The sequence below is a fragment of the Selaginella moellendorffii genome, unplaced genomic scaffold, assembly GCF_000143415.4.
Source record: "Selaginella moellendorffii unplaced genomic scaffold, v1.0 SELMOscaffold_187, whole genome shotgun sequence".
Lineage (NCBI taxonomy): Eukaryota > Viridiplantae > Streptophyta > Lycopodiopsida > Selaginellales > Selaginellaceae > Selaginella > Selaginella moellendorffii.
Window position 1 is genome coordinate 55611 of NW_003314447.1, and position 6801 is coordinate 62411.

Consider the following 6801-nt stretch of genomic DNA (forward strand, 5'->3'; position numbering starts at 1 on the left):
GGTCTCGGTCTTGGTCTCGGTCTCGGTCTCGGTCTCGGTCTCGGTCCCGGTCTCAATCTCGACCTCGGACTCCATCTCGGGTCCTTCTCGGACTCCATCTCAAACTCCGTCTCGGTCCATCTCGGACTCCATCTCGGGTCCATCTCGGACTCCATCTCGGACTCCGTCTCGGTCCATCTCGGACTCCATCTCGGGTCCATCTCGGACTCCATCTCGGGTCCATCTCGGACTCCGTCTCGGTCCATCTCGGACTCCATCTTGGGTCCATCTCGGACTCCATCTCGGGTCCATCTCGGACTCCATCTCGGACTCCATCTCGGTCCATCTCGGACTCCATCTCGGGTCCATCTTGGACTCCATCTCGGTCCATTTCGGACTCCATCTCGGACTCCACCTCGGACTCCAACTCGGGTCCATCTCGGACTCCATCTCGGACTCCATATCAAACTCCATCTCGGACACTTCTTCAGACTCCATATCGGACTCCACTTCGGGTCCATCTCGGACTCCAATTCGGGTCCATCTCGGACTCCAACTTGGGTCTGCCTCGGACTCCATCTCGGACACTTCCATGTGTCATGTGTTAGTCCTTTTTGGGTCCCTTTTTGGAGCCTTTCTTATTGGTTGCCTTGTGCTTGCTCCTCGAGCACTTTGTTGGGAGTTCCACTCCCGCTCTCGACCTTCCAAGTCGGAGCTTTTAGTCCAAACGTGTTATGCTCGTTTGGCTTTCGCTTCGGCCACTACCACGTGGCACCCTTTCCGGCTCCACTTTGGGGCCTAGGGATTTTGTGTCTCACAGTCAGCTTTATTTCATGCGACATGCAACTTATAGGTATAATATGATTTCTGAGACTATTTTTAAATATATATTGTTTACAGGTGTTATTGATATAGAGGCATGTCATTTGAGGCACCAGTTTGCACTCGACTTGTTACAATGGGTGTAAGGGATGGAGGAATATATCTAACAATGTTTGCAAGAGTTTCGAAGGCACAGAAAATAGAATGCCCTTGGGAGTTGGAACTCATAAGGAAGGAGACCTCTACACTAGATCATAAGGAAATTATCAATGCTAACAACGATGGCAATGCAAGTGATGATAGAGACAAGAACGAGGAAACTCCAGATCAAGTTCGTGTTCCACCACCAAACAGCCAAAATTAGGCTCCAATTCAACCATCAAACAACCAAGATTTGAATCAGGTTCCACTAGTAAATAATGATGATCAAGTGGTTTACAAAATATCACGTTGACCTTGAGGTAAGCAAAAGTAAATTTTACAAATTAAAGGTGGTAATACATGTTTTTTCAACAATAACTATTGGTAGTAATTTCATTTTAGCTCAACGAGATGCTCATGAAGAGGAGTTAGAGGAACTCTCATTGACAATACGCCATATGATGGTAATATAGTGTCTTCATCCTACCGAACAACCCCAATTGAATGTATGAGCTTATGACATGGGCAACAAAAGTTTATTTCAAGTCATTCTCTTTTGAGTGCATCATGGATTCTATTGGCATCGATACAAAGGGTGTCCAAGGGAAGCCTAAAAAGGTGAGTATGTATTTTATATTTTTATTTGATTTCTAAACATTTTTATTTTCCAGGTTGCCACCCTAAACCTATCATGCCTTCCGCAGAAACACACATGATAGGTTTCGTGATAGTGAACATGCAACATGTGTTTTACCTGGGTACGACAGTTCCACTAACATCATACCTAACCTTGTGGATGAACAAATCCCAAAGTACCAATTTCAAACTCTATCGGCGATGCAAGTCTTGTTTGAACTCTATTGCCCACCAAATGGTGTTGTGATTGATTGCAAAATAGGTAGTGGTTCTATAGTGGAGGTAGCATGTGACTCTGGTAGGTCAGTGTTTGCTATTGAAGAACATCACTTATTCAAACGCTGGCTTAGAGGATTTCAAGAGTTGCCTCCAACCTCAAGGAGGTAAATTATGTTTATTAAAATTTCAATATATGTTTAATTATATTTTATAGATCACACTCACCTGAAATTTCTAGAATTGGAGGCTTTGGAAGTATCCCTGACTATGGAGAAGCCATGGCCCAACATATGCAAGGCAAATCTTCTCCACAATACCAATATAGGAAGACGCATAAAAGAAATCAATATGTTGATGATAAGGCAAAAGAAAGTTAATTGTATATTTACATAAAATGAAAAGCTTGTTATATGTTAGATATCTATGAAAGTGTCAGATGTTAGTATCAGTGTTAGATATTATAATTGCAAATTATCATTCTCACCTGTCACTTTGTAAATAATTGTATGTGATATGATAGCACCTTCTAGAACAAAGGATATTACCTACAACTAATATCATTTTATTATATTTTTTCTTTTAATAGTGACAATACTATAGTATAATAAAGTAATTCTAGATCTTACATTCCACTATAGGATGGCCTAAAACCCCATATTTTGCATTAGTCGATACAGTGTTTCCCAAGGGGATGTTGTTCTTCACCATGAAGAGATAGTGGGATGTGTCTGTAACTCATTCTTGAATCTACTGTACATCCACATGTGCATATTTTCCAGACTCACCATTGGGCAATTCCTACAATGCTCAAGAAAAATTTGTAAACCCATAGAGCCATTTGTCTTGTCCAAGAAAAAGTAGCATATTAGACACTAAATGTAATAGTGTTCTATGCTTTCAAGTAGTCCCGCCATGTCAGGAGCAAAATCTTGCAAAAACATGTGGCATTGCTCTTGAAGCGCTGGAGGCAATCCCTATTTAGTAGCAAGATTCAGAATTTCATATATAAAGAACTCTAATTCAACATCACTAAAGTCCTCAATAGAAAAAGGATTATTATATGGAGGTGGGGGTGGAATGTTGGTAGAACTTGGGGATGGAGGTAGAAATTGATATGAAATGTTGGGGGGCTAAGTATGAGTAGTAGTGACTTTCCTTCGAGCCATTTCAATACAAACTTCTAAGGAGCTCAAGAAGAACAAAAAAACTATGATGACTATAACTTTTCTAAATAATTTATATACTAAGTTTTAGTCTTTGGAATGAGGTTTATTTATTATGACACTGAAATTACTCAGATTCTTTAAATGTCAATCTTGGAAATGGGGCTCCATAATCATAGCTTGCTTGTAAACATAATGCTTCTAGAATTTTAGATTATCGTGTATACACATGCTCTATCATTATAATGGAATCCTACTTTGCTATACATATATTTTTTTCTACACATACCAAATGTTTAGGGAAATAAACTGCAAGGAAATATAAACTATATTATAGTGGTAGAGCACATTGGCACGCTACCATTCTCTTATATGAGATTGTCTTTTAGTCTTAGAAATGTAGGTAAAGTTGATTCTTTGATGTGATATTACTTTTGAGTGTTTCGAAAGATTTCGATTTCTTTTATTATTATTCACAAACAACTCTAGAAAACTTTTAATGAGGATTCACTACAAAAATATATCTTGGTCTTATCATATAAGAGGATTGTGATATAAGTAGGCAATAGAGTTTTTAATATGAATTAATATTTAAATTACAATTTTTATCAATTTAGCATTTTTATCAATTGTGATAATGGTTTTCACATTCTCAAATAGGTAATAAGGATTAGGAGTGTAATATGGAGATTGTGGTAGTGAAACAAAATTAACATTTTCACATTTCTTTACACTACAATTGTTACTCATAGATCTTGAATTTTCCTTGCTTCCTCTCAAGAACCCTAAAAAATCTTTTGAATGAAGGAAAAGTATCTATAGCTATACAAGTAATCAAAATATTAAGTAGTCAAATCAAAATATAACAACTGTAACAATAGTCATCATAAAATAATATAGCTTTATAAAAGAAAGGTTCTCCTAAACTTTATCTCTTTTAAACAATTCAATCTTATAGAAACTTTTAACTCAAATATTTACGTATTTAAATATTTTAAAGTTTGCTAGAACCTTCATTTATTCAATTTAGATTTTCTTTGTAAAACTTCTAGTTGACTGTGTTGACTTGAGTTGACTTGTGTTGAATTGAGCTCAACTACACTTTGGACCATCCCCATAACTACTATATATAGATATTCTATGGACTTCTAAACACTAAAATAAGATGGCTAATAGTAAGAAAAACTTTGAAAACTTTAAGCATGTAGTTGTTCTTACCTATTTGAGAAACAACTTAGTAGCACATTTATAAATACTGGCAAAAGAAAAGAGAATGACTATATCTTATATCCTTGTAGCACATATAAAATCTTTATTGCATTTATTTTATATTTCTATGTTTGTATTGCAAAAAGAAGATGATAATTTATAATGCTTTCTTTAAAGTATTTTTAGTAGTGATGGCCTGATTTGTGATCAATAAATTCTATTATTTGGTGATTAGATAACAGTAGAACTGGAAGTGAAGACTACATTATCCAATGATTGAAACTCATCCAAATGTTTTGCTAGTGCATTAGCTTACTTTGATTTAAAGACAACTTTATCACATATGAGACAATATTTCAGACAAATTGGCTTTCAAAATATGATGACATGATATATAAATTACATAGGTAAAGTCACTCACCAGCTTGCAAATTTTTCTAAGAAAAACATAAATTATTTCTCTAGGATAATTTCACTATATTAGATATCTACATTGTTAAAAAAAATAGGTAGAAATAACAAAGATTTATAAGATGTGATTTTTCAAATTTTTTAATCAAATACTAATCATAGCTAATAATTATAAACTATGGATTTTTGTCATTGCAATGAATACTATAAAAAATGTAGTAATAATAACAGGATCTTTTTATTATTCGATAAGTTGATTAAAATTTATTTCTTTACCAACAGATTCCATATTTTATAATTGGAGAATTTATTACTCTTACAGATATTTTCTATGATAAAATTCAATTATGCATTGCTCCATTTTCATAAAAATTTTGCAAAAGCCAGCAGTTTCAGAAGATCTGTCACTAAAGCTGCAAGGCTGGACACTCTCCAGGATGTTTGGCTCAAAGCTAGGTGGCAAGTGCCCGCTTGGAGGAGAGCTTGGCGAAGCACTTGGCTAGAGATCTCAGTGAAGAAATAGGCATCAGCTTCGTGGACAATAGTCATCTCTGCTCCAAGTCGGGTGCTTGTCTCCTCTTCAGGCTCTCTTTTACTTGAGTATGAAGCTGGCATGCACAGCAAGCTTGATCTTGGAGTCACTTGGAGAGCCTGGGTGGATTGGTCTCGGTTCTACACAAGCCGGTATTTGGCTGGCAGCGGGAATGCAAGGGGATCCATCATCATTTCGTTTCGAGCAAATGATGGTTCTTCTTGGAAATGTTACTCTTCAGGTATCGAGGCAGTCAACTACGTTGACATTATGATCCTCCAGATAATACCGTGGTATGTTCATTTGTATGGCCACGTGCTACAGGCTTCGTTGGATGGCGAAAACGTGGAGTTTTGGTCTGTGGTTAGACTGATGAGATTCACAGTGGCAGAAGATCACAAAGCTCCTGCTGGTGTGGAGATTCCTCTACAAGTTTCTATTGCAACCCAGGCCATAACTTTGACAAGGTTTGTGATATTGCTAGTTGCTTTGGAAGGGATTTTGATGATGCTATTCCATTCACCAAAATCCCACTATGCTAATATTAATATATGGCATTATAACCGTACACTTGGCCCTCACATCATCCCCTCCTCTTGGAATAATGGAAGACTATTAGAGTTCTTTTATAGACGGGTTGGGATTTGGAGGAATGTCAAGAGGAGGCATCGGTGGATTTGTAGGTGGTATTAACTGCTCTTGATCCCTTTGTATAAAGCATTTCAACCGTTGCACATGCACAATCTCTGGAGGATCGGTCTGTTGGATGTCATGCCGAACCTCATAAACTTATGGTCCAACTTGCTGCAACACCTGATATGGTCCTTTCTATTGCACAAGGAGCCCCTTAGATAAGCCACGTACTGTAAGATGGGGAAAACAAACTAACACCAAATCATCCACTTTGTACTTTATAGGTGGATGATGATAAAAGTTGTAGCGCCATTTTTGTCCCACTTGTATGCAACCTAAATGTTTGGTAGACTTTGCTCGGACAAGTGGAAGAATGCTCGTCAAATACTGATCCCACGACCTAGCATCAACAGCTCGTGTCAATTGCAACAGTAAACCCAGCTTCATTGGTAATATTAGATCATGCCCATATAGGAGTTTATATGGTGAAGCACTAACAGAACTCTGCACCTCTATAACATATGCATACCGAAAAGACAGTAAATAACAATCCCAATTTGAATGCTAAAAATTCACATCTTCGCAATCATCCCTTTGAATGTCCGAACGAACTATTCCACCAGACTGTCTGATTATGGATGATAAGCACTTGTGAAAGTGTGGCGTATCCCCAACCGAGACGTCAAAACATAAAATGTTTCAACTATAAATGCGAGACCATTATCCGAAAGAATCCACTCTAGACAAGAATGTTGGAACACCACTTGATTGAGAAGGAAGTATCCAACAGCAGTTGCAAAGGCGCTAGCAAGAGCACCAACTTTCACCCAATGAGTCAAGTAGTCAAAAGCAATAATAACATACTCATTGCCAACAGTCAACCGTGGAAAAGGTCCCATAAGATGAAACTCCACCAACTCAAACGAATGGGAAACTGTAATTGACTCCAACTGTCCTTCTGTAGCATGAGGGGGAGTATTACGAACTTGGCACCAAATGCAACTACGCACATACCAGATAACATCATGTCGCTCTCCGATAATAGAAAGATCATCA